The sequence below is a fragment of the Cyprinus carpio genome, chromosome A9 (assembly GCF_018340385.1).
Source record: "Cyprinus carpio isolate SPL01 chromosome A9, ASM1834038v1, whole genome shotgun sequence".
NCBI classification, from domain to species: domain Eukaryota; kingdom Metazoa; phylum Chordata; class Actinopteri; order Cypriniformes; family Cyprinidae; genus Cyprinus; species Cyprinus carpio.
Genome location: NC_056580.1, coordinates 16186990 through 16203681, shown reverse-complemented (window position 1 = coordinate 16203681; position 16692 = coordinate 16186990). Strand labels below are relative to the sequence as shown.

Sequence of the window (16692 nt, the reverse complement as noted above, 5' to 3'; positions counted from 1 at the left end):
CCAGGACCCGACATCCTGAATTTAGACAAACAAAGAGAGAGGGAAACAAAAAAAGCACATGACGGTCAGCAAATACAGCAGTAACTTAACTCCATGGACAGTCTGATGCATGCTCTAGTATTATGAGCTTTGAGCAAAAAGTATGAACAATAGTAGTAATTTGTACAACAGTTAAGCCCCAAATAGACAATAAAAACAAGCAACGTTTCAAGCTCATGGTTGCTTTATTCTAATAGAAAATCTAGAAATCTAGTTAAGATTCCTTGCTGTTTACTTCTACCCCATAGACAGTTGCCTGCTAAGGTGGCATCCTAAATGAAACAGAAGAGCCTAAATGACTGACTTTTGAATGCTCCTACAAAGTCAACACACTCTGTGTACAAATTCACAATATTTTACATAGATGAAAAAAAAAAAACAAATAGACCAAAAAACTCTGGACTACCCATTACTTTCTCCTGAGATTTCAAAATGCACATCCAGTGGACCACTTTACTATTCCATGAAGCCAGGGGAGTGGAGGTTGTTGTGAATGGCAGTGAAGTGACACAGCTTGCGCTGACAGGTCACGTGACAAAAAGTAGTACATCTAGATTACATTCAGGACTACACAAATTATAACTATAAAGAACTTCCTTTTTTAAAGGTTCAAAGTACGATTCTTATCCAATGTTGTACCTACATATTGGATTTTGGAGGAGGTTTGTGTCCTCACCAGGCACACTTTGCATTTTCCAATGTAAACGCACTAGATGGACAACTTTTTCCCCTGTTGCATCACATCTGGCTGTTTTTGGTCAGCATCTTGCATATATAAACTTCTGTGTAAAGTCAAAAAGACAACTCAAGTAATCAAGAGCCTGTGTTTCTTCCTCTAGTCCACTGCATCTCACACCAAAATGTATTCTGTGTGAATCATGGCCCACAAGGCTGCCTTCCTTTTGGTATGTGGCTTCTGAAACAACGGCAAAAAATGCCATAGAGGTAGGCAGCTAGCTATCATTTGGAACAGAGATACAGAGAGTCAAGCAGCTGAACTCAACTAAATTTGGGGACCTGTGCTTTACAAACACATGCATAATCATAGTAAGCCACCATTCAATTTCACACTACTTACCTTGGTGGCTTTGAAATCTGTTCAGCAGCACTGCCTACCTAATTGTCCCAGAGTCTCCGTCGCCGTTGCGCAGACAAAAACCGTTCATCCTCACTGGACAGTTTCTAGCCTGGGGTGGGGTTCTCTGCTGTTTTAAAACATGAGTACTGGCTTCTTTTTCTTTCTGTTTTCATTTCTCATGAACACGCAGTCCTTTTTATTTTTCCTCATTTTACTCCATAAAACACGTCTACCTCCACTCCCACACTAACATTGATTTCCTCTGCACTCCGACTCTGGGTCTTTCACTTTCACTTTCTTTAAACCATCAATTATTAAAAGACCATTACATCACCTCAGATCAGAGACTCCCCAGACCCATGGGAAAAAACTGAAGAAAGAATGTTAGTAATAATAAAGAAAGAAAGAAAAAAAGAAAGAAAGAAAGAAAGAACGAAAAAAAGAAAAGAAAGAGAAAGAAAGAAAGAAAGAAAGATAATGCAAGACCAACAAGAAAATCAATGGGCAATCAAAGTAAATGAAACAACAGAGATTTTTTTCTTTTTGGGTCTGATGTATACCTTTAAAACAGTCAAGCAAAAAAAAAAAGTAGTCTAGAGCAGCAGCCAGCCTTGAGGACCAGACCTGCTACAGTAAAAACTTGAGCCGGTGATGTGCACAGTTCACACACCTTTGCTTAGACAAATTATTCAGACAGAGATGTGGAGGCCCTTCTCTACCATTCTATTTTTAACATCTCACAGCAAACATCAATCTCCACACTGAGTCAGTGACCAAAGCAAAGTTCTGACCTGCAAGTAATGTGTGAGAATACATATAAACAGTAGAGAGTAGATGTGCACACTCTTAAACGCCATTTTATACAATATATTCAGGGTTTTGCCACAATGAATAAGGGTTATACTATGATGAGCAAAAACTTGTGTGTCATCATTCTGGAACATGAAATCATATTATCATAGATCTGACTGAGAGACAAACACATGACCAGTCCCCCTGCCAGTAACCTAGACTGCTTATCTTTTGACCCTGTTACACTGTAAAAGTACTGTATGTGGTTCTCAGGGTGCTAATGATAAACATCTTCAAATAATACAATGGAAAAAGCATTTTTGGCTAGTGGATGTAAGACAAAAGTGTTGTTTTTTTCTTCAATGCTGTCACATGATGGACGGTTTTTTGGTTCTTTGCCCAATGTTGCCTTTGGCTTTGCTCAGTTTGGGTTTTAAAAGAACAATTCATAATTAATATTCATCTGTATCTGCTGAATAAGAAACAATATTGCCTTTTGTAGAGCTGCTTTATATAGGTGAATTGAATTCATTTCAAAATTGATACATTTTTAAACATTACCACTGTTATTTGTCTTCTTTATTACTGGGACGCTGCTTTGAAACAAACATCTTTTGTATTATAAAGAGCTATATAAACAAATGTGACATTTGATTGACAAAAACAGACCTTACTTCAGCCATCTAATGCTGACTGTTCACACCAGACGTTCTTCACCGAATTAAAACCACAAGAAAACATTTAACATTAAATCGACAAGAATTCTGAATAATCTTACTTAGTAAGTTGATGGGGGACTGGCAGTTCACCCACACAAACAAAGCTACAAGATATACAAGAACATACGTATAAAAAAAGACGATGAACAAACTCCTAATATCTAGGTTTGCGCCTCTTCTCACAGAGACTGTTGTTTTATTTACAAGCAGCTGCTTTCTATGAATTTCATCATGAAGCTAGTTAGCACTCAGCTACATCATCTGCCAATGACATTTGTGTCATCTGATTGTGTTTAACTCACAGCGAATATAACAAGTGTATGTATCGATTATAATCAGAGAATCACTACAATAAAGAGTCATAGCAGAAAGGAGCAAATAATATGTTATTTGTATGTGAAACTGACTCACCCGCACTGTTTACCAATCTGCAACATTCAGTTCCGTCAGGCGAAGATGCTCACCGAGGTGTGAAACAACGCCCTGCGATAAATGGTTCCGACTGCCGTTATTTTTCCACATAGGCCTACTTATTTTTTAATGTCATGATTAAAATCATATATATTCAAAATAGTATCATGGTATTCTTTAATGTATCTTCGACTACTACATAAATTCATGGACATATATTTCAGTATGGTGTTGTACAGTACATGACACCATAACAGCATTCACTTTTTTGTAAGGCAAGTGTTATTTCAGATTGGCTACTCAAGTGAAGCAATATAAGGTTTTTTTTTTCTTCTTCTTAACACAATGACTATAAAAGGAGTATTAAAAGTCATAACAAAATCTCAAGGTTGCAAAAATAACATTGGTTCTATTGCCCATCAACCAAATATGCTTCCTGGACATCATGGCACCAAGCCTCCATTAGCAGAATGGGCTTTATTTCCCAAGTGTGTGCAAACATACAAAAAAAAAAAAAAAAAAAAAAAAAAAAAAAAAAAAAAAAAAAAAATATATATATATATATATATATATATATATATATATATATATAGATATATATATATATATATATATTTTTTTTTTTTAGGAGCTCTTGGATCATACATACATAGATATGACATGAGAACAGAAAGAACATTTAAATAAGTCAGACTAAGGAAAAAACAACAAATAAATAATAATATAAATGTGGTATATACCATCTGGAACAGAGATTTCCATACATATTTGTACATTATTTACTGTATATATAGCTGTATAAATAAAAAGAGGCATATGCATTTACATAATAATTGAGAGAGATGCAATAATTACTTATTAACAAATTAATCGCAGAAAACCGGTGGTAACTGTGTGTGTTAGGTGTTTAGTCTGGAGATGGCATGGGGGGAAAACTGTTTATGATCCATACGCAGTGATACATACTGAATAAGACATAATTTACTGTGTAGGAGTGTTGTAAAATCATTACTGCAGAGATTATATTTTTTCAATCTTTCTTCTCACAAACACACAGACCAACATCCCACACAAAATGCACATATATCACAGTCATTAGCAACCCACGTGGGCCCTGAAAGAACTGCCCTACAAATTCTCACACAAGAAGAAGTCTAACTGCAGAAAAGATCTATATGCATTCTTAAATTGTGGTCAACGACATTAGCACTTTGTGCGATAATAAAGCCAAGAGGTTTGGTGTGAGTGGCAAAAGATAGCCCAAAAGCTTGCCGTTCTTGAAGCCAGGGACTGCATCTAAAATTGTTCGGGTCCCCACAGAAAAAGAAAACATTATTCAAGTCTTTTTCAGGCCACAGACAGAAACACAGTAACTTTATCGTGGACTCCGGGCTGACCTGCCACCTCCCCTCCAGTCCCCCTGTTCTCCCCCCCGCTTTACCCTTTCTGAGAGCTTATTGTCTTGGCTCCCTCGTTTAAAGAAAGGCTTGTTAATGAAGGAGGAGGGGACATGGGCTAATGGGCTCAAATAAGTTCCTCTCTGCGATATTGTTGTGGGATAATGGTGGTACGAGCACCAGCTGTAAACTTGCAGGCGCCATATTGTGCGTGACCTACATAGACCCCCATCTGAACCCATGCTGAATGCTTATTTGCCCCAGAAAACTCAGAGTTTCTTTCCCCCTTCTTTTTTTATCTTCTTTTTTATGTTGTTCTGAGACAATTAAGAGAGTCTGCAACTGGACAGGCCGCTGTAAGTGACATGTTGAGAGGGGGGAGAAGAAAATATTTTTTAAAAGGACACAGCAGTGTTGAAACGCTAACCTTGTGAACCTTTGACCAATAGCAACAACTGTATGAATGTTAATCCACATTAGTAGTGGATAGGAAGTTATCTTCATTAACTTACTAAAACTTTGTTAAATGGGCAGCAAATTTACATGCCTAGTCCACCTAACTGGTTGATATAAATAATATATGATGAATGTATTTTTAAATGTGATTCATGTGTGATTCAGGTTCATATGCTTGTGCCACTTCATATCACATCTTTTAATGGATGTTGTTGGCCTACATTTAAGTAATTTTATCATAGATGTGATGTGACTGTGACACACACCATGAACACACACCCGAAGCAGTGGGTATCCCATGATGGTAATGATGGTAAATTATGGTAAATGATACAAAATAGTACCATTCAACCAAATGTCTTTCAGTCTCACATCTTTCAACATCTAACGTGTAAGAAAAGGTTTCTTGAGCATCAAATCAGCATATTAGAATGATTTCTGAAGGTCCATGTGACACTGAAGACTGGAGTAATGATGCTGAAATTTCAGCTTGCCATGACAGGAAAAATAGGGACTGGAAAAAAAAAAAATACAGAAACAGAAAAGTTATGTTTAGAGTATTTTAATTGTATAAATATTTACATTATTACTGTTTTAATATATCTGACCCAAATAAATGCAGAGCATGGGTAGAAATAAGCATTCGTACTGACCCCAAAACTTGGGGGGGGGGGGGTTGAATGGTAGTGTATTTCTACAGTTACTTTATTAACAGGTCTGGTGAGCTTTACCTAACACAGTCATTACTTTACCATAACATATGTGTATGACTTGTGCTCTTCAAAAAGCTTTTTGATTGTTGCACTTCCCCTAAAGTCTGCTATGGTATAAGTAGTTATGGATTGTACTTGTAATTCTTTAGTATGTTTACATAATACTTTTAATTAATAACAAAATTTTAAAAAATAAAACAAGTCTATCAGCCTTCTAAAGCCCACATCTACCCCTAATAATAGACAAAGTAGAAGTATGCCCTTATAAACAAGGTTGCTATTTTTTGGTGTGAACAATAGAGTTGATGCATCATAATTTTCTCAAAATTGGATGAAATGGGCAACCATCATTTCAGCACAAACTACCAGCACAAAGAATAGATAATCAGCATGAAAAAAAAGCCTGAGCCACAGCACAACTAATCCTTTATCCTCTTTTTGAATTTACCTCATATCAGCCTCCCATCTCTATCTCTTGCTCAAATCTTGGACCACAAGCCTCTCCTTTTCTATTTTTGTGTTTCAGTGTCTGTTTGGATTCTGTGTCTCCAATACTGATGACTAAAATTATGATTGGACATAAGGATAGCAGGGCTTTTCATCTTCCCAGCGTTGTTCATGCTTTCCTCTCCAACACAAAGGGCCCCTCTGCCTCTGTTCAGCCCCGCTTTTGAAGAGTAGAGTGGCTATGCGTCCCCATGGAAACCACTGCGTTCCCAACAGAGGTAAGGTGTACTCTCACGGACAGAGAGAGACAGAAGAACACAACATCGAAGCCATATCTCAACTCATTCATCTGTTAAGTAAGGGGCCATTATGGACGTTGCTAAAAAAGAACATTATGTGTGGTATTTGGTGTAAGTGAAATGTGTTTATGCGGTTTAAGGCTTATTTTACCACTTAATATACATTATGTTTCTCCTCTATGCCCGGGGCGCCAACTTTATAGAAACAGCATTTGAGCACAGAACCATTGCAGGTTAGTCTGTACATTCAGAAAACAGCGTCACATACTTCAGGCTTGAGTGAGGAACAGCCGGTGGGTTAGAGAACGGCACGAGCCGGCGGATTTGACCGAAGGACACATGTGACGACACCTGGGCATGGGACTCCGCTTCGTCCACGGTGAAAAGCCGATCCGGCCGATCCACAGTGCGAAATTGATGTATGTCCTCAGGCGACCACGCCACAAAAGATCAGCTCTAGGCATGACGGATACGCAGCCGATAGCGTCATCTTTCTGTACGGCAAACAAAGTAGTTTAGCTTTCATAACATGGCAGCAACAACAATACTACTTCGAGCAATAAAAGTTACAGCCTTCTTTCTTTGCTTGCAACATTTGGGCGGCGTATGTCAAATCTTCCCACATCATTGCGTAGACATGTGGGAGGCGTGTTTTAACGAGGTACTTTAGGGAGTCAGTGGACCAGTCTTACTTTTATATAAAGAATAATCTCTTTGCGGTTTGAGACTTTAGTCTTTGCCAACTTACAGATCTGTCTTTATGCACATAAGAGTTGCTTGTAACCACTACAAAAAAGAAATGAAAAATGCAAATCGCATCATATGACTTTTTAATTTCAACGTCTAAGGCTCTGAAGGGTCAGACAATGCTGCTGTGCTTGGTGCCTGCAAATAATGCAGTTTTTGATGTTGTACTGTTTTTGTGACATGTGAGAAAATGTTTTCAACATTGTCCCCATCGGTTGTAAAAAAACAAAATTATTTTTGTATATAATTTCATTATTACAATTATTTTTTTGGAAGGAGTTATACTTTGAAACAATTATAAATACATGTAAAATATATTACAAAATAGCCAAAAATGTATGAAGAAAATTAAGTAAGCTAAATCCACATTAAAAAATAAAATCTATAAAAAAACTCTATATTAGCAATATTATTTTGAACATGAATATACAGTTATTCTTTGAAATTAAAATGTTTAAAATATGGGAATTATCCAAATATAAATCATGAAAACTTCTGAAAATCTCCCAAAGAATCCATTCTTGATTTTTCTGAATTGAACTCCAGAGTCTGGACTTTTCTTGACAGGTGATGCGTAGTTGAATTCGCCCAATGAAATCTTTTGGGGGCGGGGTTTTGATAAGCAGTGGCCTTTACGGTGCTTCAGTTGACCTCAGCTTGTGCTTGTTTTACGTCATTAACGTCGGAATCACCGCTAGCCTCTATTTCATATTCATAAGGGCTTTACTTACTGCAGGCACAATAAGTAATCTTTACACTAACAAAGCTCGTGAATGAGTGTCCATTCACACAGGGAGAATCCAATTACCACGCCACAAGGGGGTGACAGTCCTGGCCACTCCTCTCTCTCTCTCTCTCTCTCTCTCGGGTTAACCATTGTCACAGATATCTAATAAAGTAAAGAACACTTGGTAGCAATCTGTGTTCAGACTATTTGGTGCTGCCCAGACCTACTCTAATAATTTCCCGGTCGCTTGGTGGACGTCACATCCTGTTCATGTGCATGAAGTGAAACACATTTTACAGTTTTTCTTGTTTGAAATTAATTTTATTTTCCCTTCAAACACTTATTTCAAAAACTCTCCCAATAAAACATGAAAACATTTAATGTTTAAGGCGAGACACTGCAGGTGAATAGGGAAAAAAAATTAACTAATACGAATATCACCTTACTTACCACAAGTTGATTGATTACATTGATAATTGCAAACATTTTTTGTATTACAAGGTTTCTAAAATGTTATATTTAAATATGCAAATGAGGCATTATTTAACGAAATATGCGCTAATTTGCATACATTTCTAGTTACAAAAATCTGAAACACAGGATGACGTCAGTTTTCAAAAATCTTGTTAATTTTTTTGACACATTAGAGTCAAATGATTTTACAGAAGGAATTCTGGGTATCTCTTTTTGTCACTCCATAATTCAGAAAAAACTTTGAACAGCTAGAAAACAATATATTTTCACCAATTTTTGGGGAATAAAATGTGGTATATAATCAAGAAAATTATATATGAACAAATCCCTCTGCAAAAACTTCAGAAATATAGACAGGAATAAAATATGTAAAGTTTGGTGTGTGTAAGTGCCACTGAAGTGGGGGATATATGGCTCAGAGTTGGAGAAGAAAAAACTCATTTGAGAAAAACGGCGCCTTTAAAAATAGTTTTTTTTTTTGTAATCTGAAATCTATTGACACAAATAGATAAAGTTGCTATAAAAGAAACACTTAACAGTGTCTTTGGATGTTTTCTTTCCATAAGTCTGAAAAAACACTTTATGAAAAGCCAAAAAGCCCAAAATCTAAATATTGACACGTGCATGAAAAAACACTGTTTTTGCCTGCAGTGTCCCCCCTTAATAATAATAAAAATAAAACAATAAAATAATACTATAATACTATTAAAAGCGAATTAATTAAAACAAATCCTGTTGTTCGATTTAAAAAACATTTAGGCTCCGTTTAAAATGCTGTCCGTCTAGAAGTCACTGTGCTGCCACTAGTGAATGAAGTGTGTCGGAACCTCTTTATGATTACATCGAGCAGTTGGAGAACAAACACCCACAATATGAAGTCGCTAAAGTTTTGTAGTCCAAATGTACATACCATTACAAAGTTTGGGATTGGTTAAAAATCAAAGATACTATAAATAACTGCGTTCTTTTTTTAACATATTTAAAAATGTATTTAATTTCTGTGATGGTAAAAGCTGGATTTTCATGATCCTTTAAAAATCACTCTAATGCTGATTTGGTGATTGTTGATTTCCATCAATGTTGTAAACAATCCTGCTGCTTAATAATTTGTGGAAACTTGTGATGCTGATTTGGTGATTGTGATGTTATCAATTGTTGCAAAAGGTTGTCTGGTTTAATATTTTTTGTGGAAATTGTAATAGTTTATTCAAGGTTCTTTGAAAATTTGAAAGTTCAAAAAGAACAGCATGATTTAAAATAGACATCTTTGGAACATAATGGTCTTTTCTGTCACTTTTAATCAATTCAACACATCCCCCCCAAATATAAAAGTATTAATTTCTTAAAAAAAAAAAAACAACAACAACAACAAAGAAAAAAACATGATCAGACAGTGACAAAAACACGAAGATATCTTCTTAAAAAGTCTCATTTATTCTGATGTCATAATTACACAAGACCTAATCACATAAGCACACAGACTGACATAAACAGACCCATATACGGAATTTATTTTGTAATGTAGTGACAGTGGTACTGAGTGAACAATGGACAGGATGTTGCTACCGGTGTGAACTAACGCCAGTATTCAGTGTGAAAGCAGGAATTTACATTGTTAAAAAAACCTACTGTAATCTCACTGTTCCTGGGACGGCTTCAAGAGTGGATGCCGAAGACAAGACAACTACACACTCAGACAGTAAGGCAACAGGTGTTCAAGCACCCTGAGAGATAGCAGTAGCACAAAAATACACAAATAGTTTGCACTACAGGGGATATAATTGAATAATTAAAAAACATTGCAATGTTAAAATGTATAAACAGTGATCAAAGTACCTAGTATAAATGCTTCTAATTTGTTTTTAAAAAGCATAATGAAGGGTTACAGTAGCTCCTTCCCATTTCCTTCCAACACCTTCTTATCTTCCAGTTGAAAGTGCACTGCTCCCCCGAAATGGTTGTAGTGGTGGAGTCCATTATTTATCTGTCTTTGGTCCCAGTTAGACAGGAAATGAGACTAAAACAACAGAGTCTGCGAGCTTGACGTGGGTTGAGGGCTGAGCAGTCAGTGTGTGTGTGTGTTAAACACCACCCGTCAACGCCCAGCAGCTTTACAGTTTGGGGGATGACTTGATAACTGTCATCTTCAGATTCTCGGCCAGCTTGTCCAAGAACTCAAAAGTGTTGAGGTAATCAGAGCGTTTGACACTGCAAAGGAATAAATAAAGAGAAACTGATATATAAAATCTAAAATATCTTTACAGAGGCTAATAAAGTCTTTTTGCTATCCTTTAAAATGAGCATTTTTTAAAATCAAGTTTTCAGTGTTTTTTTTATGCCATATCAAGCATTTAAGACTGAATTTATGCAGTCCAACACCACTCAAAACCAAATATCTCCACTGATCCCCATTAAATAAATAGTGTCCCAGAGTAGATAATGGACGTACTTAGACATGCCATTGATGCAGATGGCCAGGGGGTCCTTGGTCATGAAACCAGCTTCAATGGTCTCGACACAAACAGCCTCCAGTGCCTCAGCAAACACCCGCAGCTCTGCGTTCATTATCCAGCTCCGCCCGGTGCAGCAGCCCTGTGTCCATGCAAAGATAGAGGCTGATGGGACAAAAGTGATCATGAAAACTGTTTCGTGTGCATAATCTGTGGATTTTATTAAGAGTGGAAGTAAAGTAAGTATTGTTTTCCTCACCAATAGGGTTGGTGGAGTCTCTTTGCCCTGCTGGTGCATGCGATAATGCCGTGTAAACTGGTGCCATGGGCTGCCTCAGCTTCTACTGTACGCCCATCAGGACACACAAGCACATGGTCATCATACCAAATGACCCATAACCTAGAGACAGAGAACAGAGAGCTTACTTACTATAAATTCCTTTTCATGATACTTTCCACAATACCTTTACTGCCTAATGTCATTACGCAAATGCATGATAGGTTTTAAAGCAGCTTCACACCAAGCCACCACAAACACATGCACAAATTTTAACAGTTTCTTAAAAAAAAAAAATTAACAAAAGATTGGAGTTAGTAAGACGATTTAATGTTTAAAATAAAATAAAGTATCTAATGCTCACCAAGGCTGCATTTATTCGATTAAAACACAAAGTCAAATATTACAATTTAAAACAAATGTTTTCTATTTTAATATGTATGTATGTAATATATCTAAGGTAAAAAATAAAAATAAACAAATGTTAGCCTGAATGCAATGCAAGTCGCTTTGGATAAAAAGCGTCTGCTAAATGCATAAATGTAAATCGTAAATATACTGGACAAAAGCATTAATTAAAAAAATCAATGAATAATCTTACTGACCCAAACATTTGAACGGTAGTGTACATTCATTTTTTTTTTTAATGTTCAATGGTGAACAATTCTGAACATTCTGGTATCTGGTAACTTTTTCGGCATTTGTTGGTTTGTGATAATATTAATAATAATAATAATAATAAAATTATCAGTTATTATTTTTTTGTATTTTTTCTCACTGTGATATAGAGTGTGTTTTTGGGTGTCTATAATAGTTCTTGCAGGCCCAGATAAATCCACCTTCAGACTTCATAACCTGAGCCACCATGTCATCAATCAGCCGATGCTCATACCAGATGCCTTTGGCCTCGTACTGAGCCTTGTACTCTCTGCAAACACACACAGTGTCAGAAAAAACACTGTAAACTAGATCGATTTACTGGGGGAAATTTATTCAATGACAGTTCATAAGCAACCATTTCACTGAGGACTCACTTGTCATAGATTTCCTGGAATATATCTTTGAAACGGCCATCATATTTCTTCAAGATGGTGTTCTTGGTGCTGAGGTACATTGGCCAGCCTTTGTTCAACCCCATCTGGAAAGAGCTATGAGCAAAGTCCATGCTGAGTTGTCTGTGTTGTACATCCCCAGAGCAACTCCACCAGTACCTAAACATTACATAATTCACACATAGTGTCAAGGAAAACCTGGTCTAAAAAGCAGATATGCTTGTGCCAATTATATTTAGAAACAACTAGGCTATATTCCAATAATTTCAAGTCAAATATCAAAATCTTTTGCACAACAATCTATTTCATCTGTTCACTATTTGCGTCCCAGGGACAGTGCCATGTGGGCCTCATACTGTTAACACTGACAAGACAAACATGCTCAATGATCAAACAGGTGACAGTCCACTATGATGACATCACCATACAGAGACATTTCTGACGTACAGAAGGGCTGTATTCAAAATCTCAGACTTCCCTACTATGAAGCAGGCGAAAAACAATGTGTGAAAATAATTCACAGTATTCATAAAATAAAATGCGATCCCGGATGACTTACTACTTCTAATGGAAATTTTAAATCAATGTAGATACCTTCAAAGTCAGGACAACAAACTTGAGGGGCTCTCCTCCATTTAGGTGTGTATGTCATTTCCACCGTTCCAGGGCACAGGAACAACGAAATCTGTAGCCTTGTTACTGTTTAAAATCGAAAAGAACAGAGTATCTCCGGAGACCTTTTACCTGAAACATGAATTTCACCAATATTAAATGATGATTAGTTCATAATAATGAGGTGAACTTTGATAAAACACCAAAAGATCCACCAAAAAAAATCCCAGAACAAATTCACAATTAGATTTAATTGCAGATAATTATAATATGTGCATGGAGTAGAGCTCCCTACCTGGGCTCCATGTGCGGGCCTGCCGATAATTATAGGCTTGATCCAGCCTGGGGAACCAAGCGGGGAATGTTTTTGCAGATAATAGACTCTCGGAACCACAGTTCCTCCAAGGATGTTCCGGATTGTTACGTTAGGAGAGCGAACACATCTTCTTGAGTTTGAACTCCATCCAAGCGCTTTCTCGTTCAGGAGTGATGGTGGCACACTTGATGCCAACATTGTAGTGATCTCACAGCCTCCGCTGCCTCAATAGTCACCTTGTCCCATTCCGTGGCATCGCGGTTCTCCATTCCCAGGTCATAGCTACCACACAGAGAGCAAAAAAAAGAAACCTTGAGAATTCTTCCATGATGTTATTGGACATCTTAATGATCATTGTTGCATTTCTTGTTATTTTTGCAATTACCTTTTAGTGGACAAAAACTTTTGGTTAAAAGGTCTATTATGTAGAAAATTTTCTATTATTGATGTGTCAATTAAATGGAAATGGAGAATATGCATTTTATAGCGTACTGTACAAAATACTTTACTATAACAATTTCCACAAAAATAAAGTTTCTTAAAAAAAAAAAAGTGTATAAAAATTGGCTTAAAATTGGTGATGTTGGAACTACATTACACTGCGCTACCAGGCAGTCAGATGGCGTGCCATGGCACGCCCTAAATGAGGTCATGGGAATCTACTGCCATGTAAATGTAGCACAAAATAGTCACACGGTTCTAGTGAACCGAAATAGATCACATACATATACATATACATATACATATACATATACATTATATATATAATTTATTCCTGTGATGACAAAACTGAAATTTCAGCAGCCATTCCTCCAGTCTTCAGTGTCACATGAACCTTCAGAAATCATTCTAATATGCTGATTTGGTGCTCAAGAAACATTTCTTATTACTATCAATATTGAAAACAACTGTGCTGCTTAAATATTCTTAAGTAGAAAAAGTAGAAACCTTTTTACGTTTTTTCTGAATTGTTTGATAAATAGAGTTTCCTGAAATGAGCAATATTTGTAACAGAAAACTTTGCAACGATTGTAGAAGTTTTAATGTCACTTTGATCCCAATTTAATGCATCTCTAGCAGTAGGGGTGTTTCAGGTGAGATAGTGCTGAGAGTACTCGAGCTGTTTCAAAAATGAGTTTTAAAATGAGATTACAATCAAGAACATAAATAAAACATGTGGGTGGCAGAAAAAAAATACATAAAATTAAACATATCCCATAAAAGCAATTTCTGCTAATTCTTATGCGCAGAGTCTGTGTGGTTATGTGTTAATAAATAACATTCAGTAGATGATTTCCAGTTTACCAAAAAACAAGCCTTCAAGTCTTCGAACCAGGCCATGCACCATCAAATAGTCTTCCAAACTGATTTAAATTCACTCGTGCTCTGAGATGCTAAAAGCAAATGAAAGGCCTCATCTGTTCTGCGGTATGCGTGACTGAACTTGATGAAAAACCTCCTCTCAGAGACTCTACCACCAGTGAAAGAAGAGTGTGTCACACTTAACCTACACACTTCAGAGGAGAGCATCCCCAGAGCTACAATACAGCACTAATGTGAGGGTGAGGAATGTTCCATACCCCCCTTTTCTTGTTTTTCCGTGTCCTCTCTATGTGTTGAGTATGTTGTGACCTCTTTCACACACTTTCTTTCAATCCCTGGTAATGATTCAGAAAAAAACTGTTTGGTGGCGCTACAGGACTTCCAACAACTTAACATACATTTTTTAGGGGGGGTGACATTGACTTGTTCAATCCATTAAGAAAAACCTGTGATGCATAGACCCGCATTCAACAATACAACTAAATGACAGGGTAAACATACGCAAACAATCTTACGATACAAGCTCAAAAGAACGTTCCAAAGTTCAGTGGTAGTGACTGAACGGACAGGCGTCAAGAGATCCCCCTTAAGTGACGACACCTTGTTTGCTCACATACTGATAATACTCTTATCAGACCGATAACCCACTGACATTTCACCTTTGCAACTATTCTTTAAACCTCTTGGTCAAGTTCATGAACGATGCTGAATACTTCACTTTATTTTTAACAAAAAACAGGTCTTTATAGTTAAAAAAGCCACTCAGATCAAACTATAACCTATACAGTCAAAGTACAGATGCTGACAATTTTATAACAATTTCAAGCACAGAAAATGATGTTAGGTAATAAAAGTGCTAACTTATGGGATGATAACATTTGCCTTTGGCTTTGAGAATTACAAATAGGAACATATTTGTAAAAACTTGGCAGGTAAACTGCTCAGTGGCATGAATATCACTAGTAATATTAGTCACTCTAAAATAAATCTGAAGTAAGTTCATATTAGTAATAAATATCAAAATAACGGAAAACTAATACTGAAAACTAAATAAATAAATTAAAAAATATTTATGTATTATTTAAATATGAAATATTTTATAATATAGAGAAATAAAAACGATTTTAAAAGGAGGTTACAAATGAGAACTTACAATGATTTCACAGTGCAAACAATGATAATATGGCATTAACTTTAGAGTTATGGTTTACCATGTCAAATGTTTGTAAAAAAACAATAATTGGCAGCGAACAAATTGACATTAAATCAGATTAACAGAAGGGCTTCTGAAATCTGAGTATTCCAAGAGGGGAAATCAGAAAAACATGAGAGAATTGTGCACCTGCCGACGTGAATGGGACACACATACTTAATCTCACCCACATTGAATCTACACCTGGGTTAGCAGGTCGAGCTCCAGATAAGGGAAAATGAGCTTCTCTTTAATGAGCTCCCATATAACTCTGTCATCTCATCTCCTTGCATCTCGACCACAGAACCCGCTTTGATCTTCTGAGACATTCGGGACCCTGCCCAAAACCGACGAGTTTACATGTGAATTGTATAGTAGCTTTAGTACTTACTCGCCTGAGAAATGAATAGATTCCATTGAAGAAAGTTACACAACCAGCGAGTCAGCATTTCTGCCTTAAACCTGTTTTAACGGACAGCGTTTTTTTGAGCCTACAAACTAATCTAGATTAGAAGTCAGTTATTTGTATAGGGACTTCCCATAATTAGCAATAGTAATACCTTAGTTTTTCAGATATGCATGGAAACTACCGTGCTATTTGGATACAGTTAAAAGGATGCTGTTCTTTTAGTTACCCTGAATACTATGCAACTACAATCATTATGGTGTAACTATCTCTGTACTGATTGGTACCAGCCTTTTGTGAGAGACATCAGCTATTCTCATGCAAACTAATGTAACAGCACCTGACACACAGGCAGCCATTGGTAATATGACACAGGCCTTTAATCCACCACTGAGGATTCAGTGTATCTTAGTATAAACTGTGTCCTTTTAACAAATGTTTCAACGTCTTGTTCCAGTTCCACAAACTGGCATTCGTACGTAACAAAACAATTAGTACAAAGGTCAAAATACAACGCGATCCTGTTTTGCACACACATCAAATTAATATTTTAATAAAAGAGGTATATGAAGGTTTAGACGAATGTAGGGGTACTTCTATAATCACTCGTAAAAACAATTAATGCTACATAAACAATCCATTAAATATTTCATTTATACATGACCACCGATGTTTTTTGTACTGAATGTATCACTTTAACAGCGCTTTCTTCAGTACTGATCGGTACTTTGCAGGAAACGTCAGATGAAAAATCAGCTAATGTAA

The 16692-nt window shown here is 36.5% G+C and overlaps 1 pseudogene; it reads right to left on the bottom strand.

The window, feature by feature from the left end:
* Window positions 1–10410: 10410 nt before the first annotated feature.
* Window positions 10411–15850, bottom strand: LOC122146238 (annotated as a pseudogene).
* Between the last annotated feature and the right edge of the window lie 842 nt (window positions 15851–16692).